We start from the raw sequence: 19,551 nt of genomic DNA on the forward strand, positions 1-19,551 counted from the left end.
GGCATCTCAGTCGGGTCAAATCAAGGTCGAGGAGCTCAGTTCCCCTCAAGTGTTTTGGGCCGAGGTAGAGGTCCCAGGGGCAGGGTTCGCGGTTGGAGTGATGTTAACTCGCCGCAGGCTGCCTAAGTCAATCAGGAAGCCCAAAATTGGGAGTTACGGTTTGCGGAAATGCAAGCCCGGATTGAAGAGCAAGACCTCGAGAATCAGAGGTTGAGATGCCGGGGTGCTCCGCCGGTTCCGGTGCCGTAGTTCCGGTGGCACCGCCTGCCGCCTGTGCCGAGACAGTGGTGGCGGCCAATAGATTGGAACCTTTGTACGAGCAGTTCCGGAAGCAAGCACCTCCGGTTTTCCTGGGAGGTCCAGACAGGATGAAAGCCGAACAGTGGCTGACGGTGATTACCAAGATCATGAACTTCATGGGTGTCAACGGTAATGTCAGAGTGGTGTGTGCCACTTTCCAGTTTCAAGTAGACGCTCTGGTCTGGTGGAACCGGTTTCCAAAGCCCCGTATAGAATGGCTCCAGCTGAACTAAAGGAATTAAAGATTCAGCTCCAAGGGTTGCTTGACATAGGGTTTATTCGGCCTAGTGTGTCACCCTGGGGAGCCCCAGTTTTATTCGTCAAGAAGAAGGATGGATCTATGAGGATGTGCATCGACTACAGGGAATTGAACAAGCTGACGGTGAAGAATAAATATCCATTACCTATGATCGATGATTTGTTCGATCAGCTTCAGGGGAAGACGGTCTTTTCTAAGATTGATCTCCGTTCGGGTTATCATCAGTTGAGAATCCGAGAGGAGGACATTCCGAAGACGGCTTTCCGCACTAGGTATGGACATTACGAATTTCTGGTTATGTCATTCGGACTAACCAATGCTCCTGCAGCATTCATGGACTTGATGAATAGAGTATTCAAGGATTTCCTCGATATCTGTGTGATTGTGTTTATCGACTACATCCTCGTGTACTCTCAATCAGAAGAGGAGCATGAGTTACATCTTCAGATGGTACTGCAACGGCTTCGAGAACATAAGCTTTATGCCAAGTTCAAGAAATGTGAGTTCTGGCTATCTCAGGTGCCTTTTCTAGGGCACATTGTGAGCGAAGATGGGATCAAGGTGGATCCCGGGAAGATTGAATCCGTTAGGGATTGGCCGAGACCGAAGACAGTGACAGAGATCAGAAGCTTCTTGGGTTTAGCTGGGTACTACCGTAGGTTCGTCGAAGGATTCTCTAAAATTTCAATGCCCCTAACCGAACTTACAAAGAAAAATCAGCGGTTTATCTGGTCAGATAAGTGCGAAGCTAGTTTTCAGGAGCTAAAACAGAGGTTGATTACCGCTCCAGTGCTAGCTTTGCCTTCAGACAGCGAGAAGTTCGTAGTTTATTGTGACGCATCCAAACAGGGTTTCGGGTGTGTGTTGATGCAAGCCGATCGGGTTATCGCTTATGCCTCCCGTCAGTTAAAGGATTATGAGCAGCGATACCCGACTCATGATCTAGAGTTGGCCGCAGTGGTTTTTGCATTGAAGATTTGGCGGCATTACATTTACAGGGAAAAGTGTGAGATCTATACCGACCATAAAAGTCTCAAGTATTTCTTTACTCAGAAGAATTTGAATATGAGACAGAGGCGTTGGTTGGAATTAGTGAAAGATTACGATTGTGAGATCCTCTATCACCCCAGAAAAGCCAATGTAGTGGCCGATGCCCTGAGCAGAAAGGGTCCCGGGCAAGTAGCTAGTATGGTTCAGATCTCACCTCAGCTAGCAGAGGATATGGTTAGATCCAGCATTGAGTTTGTGGTAGGTCAGCTTCACAACTTAACGCTGCAATCTGACTTGTTGGAAAGAATAAAAGTCGTTCAGATGACAGATCCAGAATTAGTGAAGATCAGAGATGAGGTGTTGGCTGGTCAAGCCAAGGACTTTTCAGTGTCAGACAGTGGGATGCTTTTGTATAAAGCTAGGGTTTGTGTTCCGAATAGTGTGGAACTTAGGAATGAGATCTTTGAGGAGGCTCATTCTTACGGGTATCTCCGATGAAGGGGATCAAACGTTTCGGGAAAAGAGGCAAGTTATGCCCTAGATTTACAGGACCTTTCGAGATTCTCGAGAAGATAGGTCAAGTGGCATATCGGTTAGCATTGCCTCCAGCCTTATCAGCAGTTCACAACGTATTCCATGTCTCGATGTTGAGAAAATACGTTTCAGATCCCTCTCATATACTCAGTTATGAGAGTCTTGAGCTACAGCCAGACATGACTTATGAGGAACAACCAGTGCAGATCCTGGATAGAAAGGATAAAGTCCTTCGGAATAAGACCATAGCATTGGTCAAAGTTCTCTGGAGAAACAGCAAGGTGGAGGAAGCCACCTGGGAGCTAGAGTCAGATATGGGAGCTCAATATGCAGAGTTATTCAGGTTAGATTTCGGGGACGAAATCCTTTTAAGGGGGGAATAGTTGTAAAGCCCGCTTAGTTTAATTTGGAAATTAGCAGTTAAGTATGATTAATTATGAAATTATTTATAGCTATTTAAATAATTTATTGTACTGTTATGTATGGAATTCAGAAATGCATTGCTATGTCATTCAGTAGTTTTCATGTTTTGCATTTCCGGTGCCCGGTATTTTGGAACTCGGTGTTTGGCTCAGTAGGAATCACAACTTAGCATGTTAGCAGTTTGGGGCGGTTTGTTAGACATTGGGAATGTCGGGAATGGCCGGGAATTTAGAATTTCCCAAAAATACCCCTTTAGTGTGATTTATGTGGCTTTAGTGTGGAAGGGCAAAATGGTCTTTTTGCCCCACTAGTATTTTGTCTTTTAGTGAGTTTAGTAATTGAAAATTAAATGTTTATTTATGCTTTAATTGGCTGAAATGGATTGTTATATGTTAAGTGGCTTTAATTCTTTTTTTCAAAAATCAACACTTAGAAAAAATAAAGAAAATTTTCAAAAACCCACTCTCTCTTTTCCTCTCTCTTTCGGCTGAGTATGTGGTTGCATGAAACTAGATTTTTCCTTTGATTTTCAAGCCATTTCTCTTCCAATCTAAGTATTCTTCAAGCTTTGGTAAGGTCTTTAATCTCTTCCTCTTGTATTTTTGAAGAAAAGGTTTAAAAGATGATTGTTGCATGTGAATTGTTGTGATACTTGCTGCTGTGTTTGTTGTTGTTCTCAATGGTTTAATCTTGCTATTTTAAGTGGTTCAGAGTTAGTATATGCATGATAGTTGCTTGGATTTAAGTTTTGAAGTTTTTAGTTCAAGAACATGAATTTTTGAAGAAATGTGTGGATCTGTAAATTACTTGCTGTAGTTAGTAGATTTCATTTTCAGAGGCTATATTATGCTTGTTTAGGAGGATTTGAGTTGGTTTGAATGCATGTTAGGTGATTTTACTCAAGTTTGAGTTTAGAACTAAAAGCTTGAGCTTTAATGGCACTTTTCGTTTCTGTGCTTTCTGGGTGGTTTTGAGGCTTTAGAAATGTTCTAGGGGAGGTATAGAACAGGTCTGGAAGGTTTCATGTGATTTGGGGTTGATTTGTGCAAGATATGATTTTTTTGATGTTGCTGCCTGCGAGAAACCAGAATTCCGGTTGTGCATCCGGAATTCCGGATGGGGTTCTGAATTTTCCCAGAACCGGAATTCTGGTTGGGCAACCGGTCTGCCGGTTGGGGAAAATTCTGAAACCCTAGATTTTCTCGATTTTGTGTTTTTGGGGGTATTGCCATGCTTTTTATCGATAGGGAAACTTTTAGTTCCTAGTTTAAGTCCCCGGGAAGTGATTTAGCGTGTCACTTATAGTGTTGTGATTTTTATGGTTTAGGAGCCTGTAATCCCTCGGTTATATAGACCCATCGTCCCCCCACTAGTTGAGATAATATTGCTTGTAAGACTCATGTAATTGGTTTTGATTAATCAATTCTAATTCTCAAATTAGATTATGTCTATTTGTGAAACTTTCACTAAGTAAGGGCGAAATTGTAAAGAAAGAGTTTATAAGGGCATATTTGTTAATGATGATACTTTGTATGGTTCAATTAATAAATATGATAAATGACAATATTATTTAATAATTATTTATAGTTATTAAATAATTAGAATTGGCATTTAAATGGTTGAATTAGAAAATTGGCGTTTTTGAGAAAATCAGATGCAAAAAAGATAAAACTGCAAAATTGCAAAAAGTGAGGCCCAAATCCACTATGTAGGGCCGACCACTTTTGTAGGGTTTTTCCCTCTGATATTTTCATTATTTTAATGCCAAATAATTCAAACCTAACCCTAGTGGAATGCTATAAATAGATAGTGAAGGCTTCAGGAAATTTACACTAAAATTTCTACACTTTTCTTCTCACACTTCTGATTCAGAAAATACTGAGCCTTCTCTCTCCCTATCTTTGGCCGAACCCACTCTCTCTCTCTTCCTCTTGAATTTCGAAATCCTTAGTGTATGAGTAGTGCCCACACACAGCAAGTGATACCTCAATCATAGTGAAGAAGATCGTGAAGAAAGACTTTCAGCAAGAAGGAGTTTCAGCATCAAAGATTCAGAGAAAGAGATCCAGGTTCAGATATTGATAATGCTCTGCTACAGAAAGGAATCAAGGGCTAGATATCTGAACGGAAGGAGTCATTATATTCCACTGCACCCAATGTAAGGTTTCCTAAACTTTATATGTGTTTAATTTATCGTTTTAGAAAGTTCATATTTAGGGTGTTAATAAACATACTTGTGAGTAGATCTAAGATCCTGGTAAAATAATTTCCAACAGTTCGTGCCTGCCGCAGTTCAGGGATCCTCCTGACCAGTTCGGACCCAGTTGTTGGTGGCGCAGAGTCCTTAGACTTAGCAGATTTGGGAGTGGAAGGATTTGCAGCAGTCAGCTCCTCGGAAAGGTCAATAACCTCTCCAGAAGATCTCTTCTCTGAAGCCCCTCTCCGCCCTTAGACTTCTTGGCCAGAGGGGAGGCACGTACAGACTTGGGGGGCAAATGTTATCCCAAATTTGGCACTCTGACGTGGCATCACGAGAATGGTGACACGTGGACTCTACTTAGAGCATCTGTTCGGATCAACATGCCGAGCAGGATGCCTCGCTGGCATATCCAAAATGGAATACTCGACGAGCCGTGCAGAATGAGCAACACTTAGCGAATTCAGCTTAACGCATCATGAGTCACCAGCTCAATCCCTATAACTCAGGGATCAACTTACGTGGATGTGGCATACACACGATCCCACTATCAGTGTATTCAGCCTCAATCCCACGATGCTTGCATTCAGCATTGATCATACGATCTTTCTGTTTATGCACATTGTAGCGAGAGAGAAAACTCTTCCTCCTCAATTTCAAGCCCTATAAATAGTGAGGAATGTTCACTGGGCAAAGGGTCAAAAAAACAGTACCTGAGAAATTGTACGCCGAAACGCTATAAGCTAAGGCTATCTAAGAATTATATATTTAGAGATATTATTGTAAGAGCTATAAGAAAAGGAAACTTCTTCCTTATTCTTAAGTCAATACAACTAACGAGGATTAGGCTATTACCGAACTGCTCGGGGCTGAACCTCTATAAAAATTTTGTGTCTTATTATTGCTTTACTACATATTCTTATTACGACATATCGTTTATCGCTTATCAAAAAGACTCATTGTAGTTGGCTTAAAGCAAAGTCAACACAATGGATGAGCTCTTGGACGCTCTTGCCCTGACCTACAGTCCTGACCCCGCTCTGCCTCAAGGACAAGACCTGGTGGTGACTCCCGGGAGTTCTTCCTCTAGTCTTCCCTTAGACCAAGTTGTTTTAATCGACGAGGATGAGGAGGAAGCAGAAGAAGAAGGCAAGATTCTCCCTCCATTAGACCGAAAGCAAAGAGGAAAGATGGTGGAGGCTGAGGTTGCGAAGAAGCACAAAAGGGTAGACACTCCGGCTCGTAGTTCTGATTCAGGGATCCGTCCGAGGTGGACGAGTATACTATCCCTCCAGGCATCGTCTTGACCCCCATTCCTGCTGATGAGGAGAGAACCCAACTCCGGATTTCCAAGCATAACTATGCCACGACATAGTACACAAAGGGGAATGCCGAAGTGGAGGCCTTGAAAAAGATTCTGAGGGAGGCCTTGGACAGTTTTACTCGCAGTGAGTACGCCAGGAATGTCTGTGATTTAAATCTGGATCCTTTGACAGACTGGTTCAACCGCTTCATTGGACCTACTCTAGCCCCGTTTACCTCAGAATTAATGAGCCATTTTGCTGCCGGCCTAGTTTAACTCCGCATGAAGAGATACGCAGCCTGTGCGTCTACCAACCCGGTCTACCAGATCCAGGACGTGAGCGCAGCCATGACCGCGGTAAGTTGCTATCTGTTAGAGGTATTTTCAGGCTTCTTGTCTTTTTGGTGCCTGACATCATGTATTCCTTATACAAATATATTTTTTGTTTGTCAGATTGCTGCGGAGATTGGTCATCTTTCGAAGACTCTTATCGATCATGGGTACACCATGTCCGAGTTTGGGGGCATGGAGGAGGCCATGAAGAGTCTCCGGGACTTGGAGGCACAAAAAAGAGCTATCTGAGAGGAAGCCCGAGAGAAAGAGGCCCTTACAAAGCGGAACCATCAAGAAGGCGAAGGTCGAGGAGCTAAAGGCGAAGGATGAGGCACTAAAGGCCAGGGATGCGGCTGTGGCCACTGCAAGGCAGGAGCTTCAGGATTCTAAGGAGGCAGTGCAGGAACTGACCGCCAAGCTGAAGTCTCTAGAAGAGCTGCATCAAGCTTATTTGCAAACGACAGCCAACCTAACTATTAAAGTGAAGGGGCTTTGTTAATATAAGGAGCAGGCTCAGAAAGAGGTGGCCAAGGCAAAGAGAGATGCCCTCCTGGCCCCAGTCACTTGCCAACACTGCAAGAAGCGCTTTGATGATGGAGTCTTTATGGCCTAGCAAACTAATGGCTAGAATATTAACCTCGGCTTTTATCCCAAGCCTGAAGAGGTTCTTGTTCGCAATCGGGAGAAGAAGAAAAGGCTAGATGCAGTGCTATAGCAGCGCAGGGATCCTCGTCTTCCACCTCGGGCTGATTAAATCACTTATTATCTCCTTCGTTATCACTATAATCATTGTTTTTTTTACATATTAAGTCCTTCCCCCCACTTTTAAGACAATTTATCTTTCTTTTTTTCTTAAGGGGAGACATTTATGGCCCGTCCCCAGGCCCTTTTTCCTTTTAAGGTTTTTCTTTGGAATTCAACCAATTTACACTATGCTCGAATATATATAGCTTTTAACTTCCTTAAATTTGATCTATTTATATTTGTCCGTGTGATATGCCTTAATACCCCCCTAAGTGACATGAAAATCAATTTTTAAGTTACTTAGTCTTACAAAATTAAATTAGAGGTTGCATATATTTGTCCGGTACAAATTTGCTTTACAAAACATACACTTTATTTTTCGACTATTGGTAATACTTTCGGAGGTGATCAGCATTCCAGGCCCTAGGCACCATGAAACCGTCCATTCTTTTTAACTTATAGGTCCCGGAGCTGATTTCATTCTCAATTTCATATGGTCTTCCCAATTTGGCCCAAGTACCCCCACTCCGGGTTCCTGAGTGGCTGGGAAGACCCTTCTTAAGACTATATCACAAATAGTAAATTTCATGTCTTCGACTTTGGAGTTGAAGTGTTTACCCACCTTCTTTTGATAAGCTTCCATCCGTACTTGCGACTCATCCCAGAGTTCGTCAGTTTGATCCAGTGCTTCTTGTAATAAAGCTTTGTTTGTTACTGGATCATAAGCCTGTTGGAATTATTTTACCAGGATCTTAGATCTACTAACAAGTATGTTGTTAAACATCCTAAATATGAACTTCTAAAACGATATGAAATAAACACATATAAAGTATGAGAAACCTTACAGTGGTTGCAGCGGAATATAATGTCTCCTTCTGCTCAGATCTGTAACCCTTGTATCCTTTCTGTCGTAGAGTATCACCAAGATCTGAGCCCGAATGTCCTTCTGTTGAATTTGGATTCTTCACTATCTTACACACTATGATTGAGGTACCACTTGATGTGTGTGGGCACTACTCTATCACAAAGGGTTTTGAATTTAATAGTGAAGAAGAGGAATGATTCTGGCGGCTAGGTTAGGGAGAGAAGGCACTCAGTTTTTCTGAAGAAAGATGTGTATTTTTCTAAAGCCATCACTACCTATTTATAGCAAACCGCTAGGGTAGGGTTTGAATTATTAGGCATTAAAATAATAAAAAAATAAATGATAAATCCCTATAAAAGTGGCCGGCCATGTAAGTGGATAATGGGCCCCACTTTTGCAATTTTACTGTTTTATCATTTCTGCATCTCATTTTCTCAAAAACGTCAATTTTCCAATTTAACCATTTAAATGCCAATTCCGATTATTTAATAACTAAAAATTAATTATTAAATAATAATGTCATTTAGTATATTTATTAATTAGACTAATCAAAGTCTCTTAATTAACAAATGTACCCTAGAAACTTTTCTTCACAATTTCGCCCTTGCTTAGTGAAAATTCATAAACTAGACATAGTCTAATTTTAGAATTATAATTGATTAATCAAAATCAATTAACTGAGTCTTACAAGCAGTATTGTCTCAACTAGTATGGGGACCATGGGCATATATATCCGAGTTTCCAATAAGCAGACCAAGAATTTACCAAGTAAATTCACTGACTTATTAATTCCCTGTTGCATCCACGCATAGAACTCAGATGTTGCGCTCTCAGTTATATAGAACGCTCTATATATTCCACCATATAGATACGGTATTAATTATCCATTGTTATAATCCTAATTTGACCAATGACCCTCTAAAGATGATTTACATTGAATAGGAATCCAAATTACCATTACACCTTTCAATGTATTTTATCTTTAAAACACTTGGCTCCGTATAAATGATATTTTAGCGAAGTGAAATGAGTACACAACCATTTATCTATGTTTAGCCAAGCTCGAAGGAAATCATCATTTCACTTACTATTTGCGAGATAGAAGCTATAGATTCCATATCTATGTTTAGCGCTCCCACTCAATTGCACTACCATGTTCCTCAAATGTATGTATCGCCCTGACCCAAAAGTAGGCTTAACTAACAAATCAAAGAACATGTGTAATACTCTTGAGATTGAACCTAAACATATTAGGATTAAGATCATTTGATCTAGGATCAACTATGTGATATTGAATTGAATATATATTACGGTAAGTTTAATATATCTGAATCAAAGTTCAATATTAGTCCCTTCCGATGCATACTCCATGCATCCAACCCAAGCTTTACTTTAACCAATGTTCTGGAAAGAACATAGCACTTATCCAAGGTGCAAGTAAACTATGTTGTAGATTTTCATATCAGTTAAACCCTGTGTACTGATAAATCTAGGAATATATATTCAATCACATAATCTTGATTACTTTCCACTATGCTGACGACACAATAAACAATAATATAAATGTGAAAAGGGTTTGGATGAATTTATAAATCAAATAGACAAGTAAATGATAACATGAACCAAATGACACACAAATGAGTGATAAATAAATACTTCTGTTTCTTTATAGATATTAAAAGAATAGAGATTACATTGAAATGGAGTTTTCTTTAGGGCATAAAACCCAATAAACTCCCACTTACACTAATATAAAACTAATCAGTACATATCAATTAATCCTAAATTCTGACGGTGCTTTAGAAATGCAGTTCCTGCCAAAACTTTGGTGAATGGGTCAGCTAGATTGTCCTCTGTGTCCACTTTCTCCACAAGCACATCCCCTCTTGCCACATATTCTCTGATGATGTGATATTTCCTTTCTATATGCTTGCTTCTCTTGTGGCTTCGAGGCTGCTTACTGTTGGCTATGGCTCCAGTGTTATCACAAAGCAAAACTAGAGGTTTTTCCATTCCAGGAATGACACCGAGTCCGGTGAAGAACTTTCTAAGCCAGACAAGTTCTTTGGCAGCCTCTGCTGCAGCTATATATTCTGCCTCCATGGTAGAGTCTGAAATTGCGGTTTGTTTAGCACTTCTCCAAACCACTGCTCCACCCCCAAGAGTAAACACCATCCCAGATGTAGATTTCCTGTCATCAAGACATGCCTAGAAATCTGAATCAGTATAGCCTACGAGATTTAAAGCACCACCATTGTAGACTAACATGAATTGCCTTGTACTCTTCAAGTATTTTAAGATATGCTTAACAACACTCCAATGTTCCTGTCTTGGATTTGTCTGATACCTGCTCACGATTCCCACTGCATAACAGATGTCACGTCTAGTGCATAACATTGCATACATTAAACTTCCAACTGCAGAAGCATAAGGAACCTTTCTCATGTCCTCTATCTCTTGAGGATCAGTGGGACACTGTTCCTTAGATAGACGGATACCAAATCTAGAAGGCATATCCGCCCCTTTGGTGTTGGTCATGAAGAATCTCTCTAAAACTTTATCAATGTAAGTAGTTTGAGAGAGAGCAAGGGATCTATTCTTCCGATCTCTAATAATTTGAATACCAAGAACATAGGCAGCTTCACCCAAATCTTTCATTTTGAATTGAGTGTCTAGCCATTCCTTGATGTCAGTCATTTTCTTCACATTGTTGCCAATGATCAAAATGTCGTCAACATAAAGGACCAGGAATACTACCACTTGGTTATCCTTGAGTTGGTCATTCTGAAGAAATCCGTATGTCTTGATGATTTCATCAAACCTTTTGTTCCAGGAGCGGGAAGCTTGCTTAAGTCCATAGATGGATCTATTGAGTTTGCAAACTTTATTTTCCTGCCCTGGAAGAACATAACCTTCTGGTTGCTCCATATAGATGGTTTCTTCAAGAATTTCGTTAAGGAAAACTGTCTTGATATCTATTTGCCAGATTTCATAATCGAAAGCGGCAGCGATGGAGAGAAGAATTCAGATGGATTTGAGCATGGCGACCGAACTAAAAGTTTCCTCATAGTCCACACCTTCTCTTTGGGTGTAACCCTTGGCGACCAGTCTAGCTTTGAAAGTTTCGACTTCGCCTCCAGCGCCTCTTTTCTTCTTGTAGACCCATTTACATCTAATTGGATGAGAGTCGTCAGGTGTGTCTAAATATTCCCAGACTTTGTTCTTTTTCATGGAATCCATTTCTGAATCCATGCCGGCTGACCATCGTTTCCGTTCTAGACTTGCCATTTCCTGTTTATAGGTTAATGGGTCGTCATCAATACCGCCACCAACGACCATATTGATTTCACCATCCAAGCCATAACGAGATGGTTTAGAAGAAACCCTCCCACTACGACGAGGTGCGATGATCTTCTGAACAGGAACTTTAGCGGTAGTTTTCTCAGTTATTTCAATTGAGGGAGTGGGATTATCCTCTTCATGGGTAGGAGAGGACGGAACATTAGAAGGAGTAATATCTGAAAGCATTTCCTCTAACACAACTTTTCTTTTTGGTTTGAATTCTTTGATATAGTTTTCTTCAAGGAAAGTAGCATTTGTAGAAACAAACACTTTATTATCCTTGTAACTATAAAATAGTCCACCCCTAGTCTCTTTAGAATTTCTGACAAACATGAAAACTTCTGTTCGCAATTCCAGTTTGCCTTCTTTCTTTCTCAAGACATGAGCAGGGCACCCCCAAATTCTATAATGGCGTAAAGAAGGTGTACGACCATTCCATAGTTCGACGAGTGTCTTAGGAATTGCTTTTGATGGAATAACATTTAGAATGTCGTTTTCCATTTGTATAGCATATCCCAAGAAGGACGTAGACAGAGTTGAATAACTCAGCATAGACCTAACCATTTCCAAAAGAGTGCGATTTCTTCTTTCTGCTACTCCATTTTGCTATGGAGTGCTAGGTGCAGTATAGTGGGATTCAATTTCAAGTTCAATTAAATGATCTTTGAACTGCATATCCATATATCCTCCACCCCTATCAGTTCACAAGATCTTTAATGTTTCACCTAATTGGTTTTGAGCCAAAGCATGAAATTCCTGAAACTTTTCAAACATTTCAGATTTCTTTTGCATTAGGTAAAGGAAACCATATCTAGAGAAATCGTCAATGAAAGTGACAAAATACTCATAACCACCTTGGGCTTTGACATTTAGGGGTTCGCGGACATCCGAATGTACTAACCCTAGGGGTTGTTTGGCACGCTCTCCCTTTGCAGAGAAAGAACGTTTGGTCATTTTACCTTCTAGGCAGGACTCGCATACAGGTAATTCACCTAAGACGACATCTTTCAATGGACCGTCTTTAGTTAGCCTATTGAGTCTATTATAGCCAATGTGACCTAAACGTAAGTGCCATAGATAAGTTTGCTCATCATTATTAATCTCTTTTCTTTTTAGGTTTCTAGGTTTAGCAACATTGAAAAGTTCATTGTTTAGTGCGATTTGTATATCCGGTCTCAAAACATAAAACCCTTGTTCCATGTGAGCAACACATAATTGAAATTCATTACGAGAAATTGTACAAATAGTACTCGAAAAATTCCATTTATGAAGATGTGTTTGTAAACATGAAACACTAATCAAGTTTCTACTAAAGTTTGGAATAAATAAAATATTTTCTAAAAGTAAAAATCTCTTTTGAAACTTGAGGCACGCTTTTCCTTTTGCTTTGACCGATACTAACTCTCCATTTCCAACTTTAAGCTTTAACTCTTCTGGGTGCAGATTTTCCCAAGTTTCAAGTAGCTGCAGTGAAGAACAAACATGGTTAGTAGATCCAAAATTAACAATCCAGATGGATTTGTCATTCTCTAAAACACATGATTCAAAGACAAAAGCATTACCTTCGTTTGAATTGTTTAGAAGCCCGGGACATCGTTCTTCCTGATGTCCCTTCTCATTACAATTCGAACATAGAAGAATATGACTATCAATTGTATTTGAAGAAGCAGCTTTGTTAGAAGCTTCATGCTTAATCCTTTTCCTCTGACTAAAGTTTGCAAAACCAGGAGGTGGCATTGCAATCAGATTCCGTTCATGTGCTCGTAATTCTGCTTCGAGCTTATCCATGTCGGAAGAGTTAAAATTGTTGATCATGTAAGATACAACAAATGCATTATACTCTGAAGGAAGACTATTAAGTATGAATTGTACTCATTGTTCCTTTGATAATTCAATTCCAAGTAGATTTGCCTTTTGGAACTTCAGATTCATCATCAATAGTTGCGAGTTTATGCAACTACCAGGATGCATTTTCACACTATAGAGTTCATTTGCAAAGGCATTTACTAGGAGTGGGTCGGGGTGTGGGTTGTTCATATTGGCACTACAAATATCAATAAACAGAAGTAAGGCTTTGGTTCAATAAATTCATACACAAGTTCAGAAAATAACAAGTAATCACATATGTTTATAAAATACTAAAATTTAACATATTTTATTTTCCAAGGTTTTCAATAAACTGATACAGTGTCTCGTTTAGGCGAGAGTCAAAGCATCATCCATTGAATAGAATTGTCAATTCATCTAAAATGATAAACATTCTAGCAACCTTTTATTCGATCGAAAAGAGAGTCCAACATTGTCTCGTTTAGGCGAGAGTCAAGGTCATTCTATTTCATGAGCCTCCACCATTGTTTCATACTTTTGTAAGCCCTATAATAGCCGCCACCATTAGGGTGATCTATACTAAAATAAACACTTACAAAAAAAAATACTTATCTTTCCAGATTCTACGCCGTTAAATTACTAATGAACGTTCCTCCATTAGGGAGGATTACTCACTAAAACAATAACTATGTAAAACCAACAATGGAGATCGAATGTCTCTTGATTAAAGCTCATTATTTAAAATATGTATTTTATTTAATCATTTATTTTATTCTATATTTTAATAATAAAAATTACAAATTAAAGTTGGTTAATGTAAAAAAAAAATTATAAAAAAAATTTCCAACTTTCACTAAATTTCCAATTATTTAATTTCGAAAATTATAAATAAAATTCAAAATTAAATAAATAATTAAAATATAATAAAATAAAATTAGAAAAAATATCTAATTTAAGTTGTTATAGATAAATCTAAAATATCCAACTTAAATATTTTTCAAATAACATTTAATTAAATATCAAAATTAAGTTGTAACCACCTAATTTAAAAAAATATATATATTCTATTTTAAGTTGATCTTTATTGAAAAAAAATCAACTTAAAAAAAAAATATCTTAAGAATCTTCAATAACTAATTCCTAGAATTCCTCAACTTAATTTTGAAATTCAAAAGATATTCAAATTTAAGTTGATAAATAAAATCAGTTAGAAATAACTAATTTTCAATTTTAAATAGGAATATTTAATAAAATAATTAAAATAAGCTTCAGAAAGAATCTAGTTAGTTATAATTCTATATTTAATTAAATACAAGAAAAATACATATAGTTTATCTAGAAATAATTTCATTAAACTAAGTGTGTTTTTCTTAAATTAACTTCAAAATATACGAATGAAAAATAAATTCCATTTATTTTGAAATTAATTATGTTGCTAATCAATTTTATTAGGTTAAACTAATTTAATTAGCCTAGTACAGTTATTCAAATCAGGTAAATGGGCCTTCACAGTTGGGGTTGTTCGTGTGAGGGAGGGTTGGGTTCAGTATGTCGTACCCACTGCTATTGGCCCCCTAACTCTCACACAAGGCCCAAAAGAGAGGAATTTAACCTTAAAATGAACAACTGTTATTAATTGAATAGGCCCAAAAACCTAAATGGGCTTAAATAAAATCTATCATGGTGTGACATTTTATTTAGCAACCTAGTTCATCTTAATTAAAAATTAAATGAACAACCTATATGCATCTAAACATAAAGTAAACATATATGCTCACACAGGCACAAGATTTGGATGGATCCTATCATGTTACTAGGTCATACACAGATGAAAGAAGAATGTAAAATTTACCTGTTACAAATTATTTACTTGATCTTTTGACAATTAGACCATGGGTTAAAATTAGATCATTGGATCTGTCAACAAGTTAACCATGGCAATTTAGATCAAGCAATAATAGGTTTTTGAAAACTTACAAACAAGCTAAAACACATACTCATTCAACAAGTTGGATAGTTAGATTTAGGAATTATTTAATTTTAAAATTATTAATTAAAAATATTTCGAAAATAATAAATTAAAACAAATTATTTTCGCTTTTAATAAAAAAATTTAAATAAAAAAAATTAAAATTAAACCTACAAGTTTGAAAAATTAGGTTTCAACTAACCTAAATATCTTTTTCAAAAAAAATTGCTAACTATCTTTTAAATTTCATGTTATTTTATAAATTAAATATTCAATAAAATAAAATGATAATTTAATATCTTTTTCTGATTTTATAAATTAATTTAAATAAAAAATAAAAAAATTTAAAAGTTAGCAAAATATCCTATCTTTATTTAAAATATCATGATTATAATAATCTTATTTTTTATAAAAATTTAAATAAGGTCAATTTATTTAAAAAAAAAATTAAAAAATACTAATATCTAACCTTAAATTTAAAAATAAGATAAAATAATCAAAATTTAAAATAAGATAGATATTTACCTATTTTCAAGTTCAAATTACACTAATATCTTAAATTAATTTTAAAAAATCCAATTAATTTAATTCTGATAATTAGAATTGAAATAGGAATAGTAAATATCTAAATACAAAACTACACAAAAAAATCAGAAGTTAATTCCATGAAATAGTATGAAAAAACGAAGAAAAATGAAAATTTGTGGGTTGTACGGATGGTATGCAGTTGCATACTCATCCGCGCGCGCCACAAGGAGATCAGCCGAGAAAACTCGGCGCAAGGAGTCCCTTGCATGATTTCCGCGCGCAGAAAGGGGTATGAGACACCCCTGAGCGTGTCGCTCGAACAAAATAATGTCCAAACACGCATCTGACCAAGGGAAACTTGGTTCCGCGCGCGTGGGGTGTGTGTGATCATCCTATCTTTTTTCAAATCTTCAAAAAATCATAACTAATCCAAATAAAATCGAAATTAAGTTCTGTAAAAAAATGAATTGCTTAATTTTTTCCAAACTATCCAATAAAAATTATTCCAAAAACGAAAATTCGATTATTTTTCACAAAATCTCACCGCATCAAGCAATCATCATATAACACAGATCAACATGAAACCATCCAAATCACACACAAATCGTTTTAAGTCCAAATGTCTTGAGAGTAAATCAATTACCATGGCTTTGAGGCCAGTTGTTGGAATTATTTTACCAGGATCTTAGATCTACTAACAAGTATGTTGTTAAACATCCTAAATATGAACTTCTAAAACGATATGAAATAAACACATATAAAGTATGAGAAACCTTATAGTGGTTGCAGCGGAATATAATGTCTCCTTCCGCTCAGATCTGTAACCCTTGTATCCTTTCTGTGGCAGAGTATCACCAAGATCTGAGCCCGAATGTCCTTTTTTTGAATCCGGATTCTTCACGATCTTACACACTATGATTGAGGTACCACTTGATGTGTGTGGACACTACTCTATCACTAAGGGTTTCGAATTTAATAGTGAAGAAGAGGAATGATTGTGGCGGCTAGGTTAGGGAGAGAAGGCACTCAATTTTTTTGAAAAAAGATGTGTATTTTTCTGAAGCCATCACTACCTATGTATAGCAAACCACTAGGGTAGGGTTAGAATTATTTGGCATTAAAATAATAAAAAAATAAATGATAAATCCCTATAAAAGTGGCCGGCCATGTAAGTGGATAATGGGCCCCACTTTTGCAATTTTGTTGTTTTATCATTTTTGCATCTCATTTTCTCAAAAATGCCAATTTTCCAATTTAACCATTTAAATGCCAATTCCAATTATTTAATAACTAATAAATTAATTATTAAATAATAATGTCATTTAATATATTTATTAATTAGACTAATCAAAGTCTCTTAATTAACAAATGTACCCTAGAAACTTTTCTTCATAATTTTGCCCTTGCTTAGTGAAAATTCATAAACTAGACATAGTCTAATTTTAGAATTATAATTGATTAATGAAAATCAATTAACTGAGTCTTACAAGCAGTATTGTCTCAACTAGTATGGGGACCATGGGACTATATATCCGAGCTTCCAATAAGCAGACCAAGAATTTACCAAGTAAATTCACTGACTTATTAATTCCTTGTTGCATCCACGCATAGAACTCAGAATTGCACTCTCAGTTATATAGAACGCTCTATATATTCCACCATATAGATACGGTATTAATTATCCATTGTTATAATCCTAATTTGACCAATGACCCTCTATATATGATTTACATTGAATAGGAATCCAAATTACCGTTACACCATTCAATGTATTTTATCCTTAAAACACTTAGCTCCGTATAAATGATATTTCAGTGAAGTGAAATGAGTACGCAACCATTTATCTCAGTTTAGTCAAGCTCGAAGAAAATTATAATTTCACTTTCTATTTGCCAGATAGAAGCTATAGATTCCATCTTTATGTTTAGCGCTCCCACTCAATTGCACTGTGCTGACGACACAATAAACAAGAATCTAAATGTGAAAAGGGTTTGGATGAATTTATAAATCAAATAGACAAGTAAATGATAACATGAACCAAATGACACACAAATGAGTGATAAATAAATACTTCTGTTTCTTTATTGATATTAAAAGAATAGAGATTATATTGAAATAGAGTTTTATTTAGGGCATAAAACCCAACAAAGTCGTCCTCCTGTGGGATGGGAACAACGTTTCCACCGGGACCATATCCTCACAACTGTACGCTATTGAGAATGGTGAGTGGCCGGTTGTGGTTCTTGGGGTGGTCTGGTACGCTCATAACACTCTTGACAATTCTTTGGGCCAGTTGTTTTTGCAGGCCAGCAGCTTCTTCTTTAGGGCGACCTTTACGATTTTATTGACGACTTCTTCTTTTCCATTTGTCTATGGTCGTGCTACCACGGAGAAACTTGTAATGACTCCGTGTTGGTTGTAGAAGTCGGTGAACTCTTCGCAGTCAAACTGCTTTCCATTGTCTGAGACTATTTTATGAGGCAGGCCATATCGACACACTATGCTTTTAATAACAAAGTCTAGTGCTTTTTTAGCAGTTATGGTCTTCATGGGCTCGGCCTCTGTCCACTTTGTAAAGTAGTCCACGACTACTATGGCATACTTTACCCCTACCTTTCCTGTTGGTAACGACCCAATGAGATCTATCCCCCACACCGCGAAGGGCCAGGGGCTAGTCATTAGGGGAATCTCGTTAGGGGGGCCTCTTGGTATGTTCGCGAACCTCTGGCATGAATCACATTTTAGGACATAGTCTATGCAATCTTTTTTCATTGTTGGCCAGAAGTATCCTTGTCTCAGTATTTTCTTTGAGAGACTCGGACCTCCGGTATAATCTCCGCAAAACCCCTCATGGACCTCTTGTATGATCTGTCTAGCTTTAGGGTCTGATACACACCTTAAGTACGGCATTCTGAGTCCTCTTTGGTAGAGAGCATTATCCATCATCGCATATCGATGCGCCTGATACTGTAGCCTTCTCGATAGGGCCCTTTCTTGAGGCAACTCACCTTTGGTTATGTATCTGATGATGGGGTCCATCCAACTTGGCTCTTGCTCAATTGTAACCACCGTATCTTTAATTTTGATGCTCGGCTCTGTGAGGTGTTCAACAGGCACTACCCCCAGTCTCTCTATCTCACTGTCCAAGGCCAACTTAGCCAAACAGTCTGTGTGAGCATTCTTTTCTCTGGGGATTCTTTCCACTTTATACTCTGTGAACTCATGGAGCAACTCCCGGAGAGCAATTCCCGGACAATAGCTACGTACGCAGCCATTTTCTCTCCACACGTTTGATATTCTCCTGCGACTTGGTTGACCACCAGTTGCGAATCACTGAAGACTTCTACTCTTGCGGCTCCCACAGCTTTTGCCAACTTCAATCCTACAATAAGGGCTTCATATTCGGCTTCGTTGTTAGAAGCTGGGAATGCAAAACACAGGGCTGCCTAGAGGCGGAGTCCGTCTGGCAATATCATTGCTATCCCAACACCGGAGCCGTTCGTTTGACTCTCCGTCAATGAATACCTTCCATGCTGGGGTTCGCGGTACTGGCACGCTTGCACTAGCTTCTGCTTCATTGCACTCCGTTATGAAGTCTGCTAGAGCTTGTCCTTTTATGGAAATACGTGGTACGTAGTGTATGTCGAAGACTTCCTGACGCTTTCGGCTTCTGTAAGACTTGCCGAAGCGGGTGGTTTGTTAGTACCCTGATGGGGTGAGCCTAGAACTAGGGTCTTAACTTCCTTGAAGCCATCAGGAGGCAAAAAACTAACTTTTCAATCAACGGATACCGTATCTCGGTCCCTATCATACGCTTGCTAACATAGTACACTAGATGTTGGACCATGTCCTCTTCTCGAACTAGGGCTGCGCTGACAGCATTCTCGGAGACAGCTAAGTATAACAGCAAATCTTCTTCGTGAACTGGCTTCGATAG

Source organism: Cannabis sativa, chromosome 1 (genome assembly GCF_029168945.1).
Source record: "Cannabis sativa cultivar Pink pepper isolate KNU-18-1 chromosome 1, ASM2916894v1, whole genome shotgun sequence".
Taxonomy (NCBI): Eukaryota; Viridiplantae; Streptophyta; class Magnoliopsida; order Rosales; family Cannabaceae; genus Cannabis; species Cannabis sativa.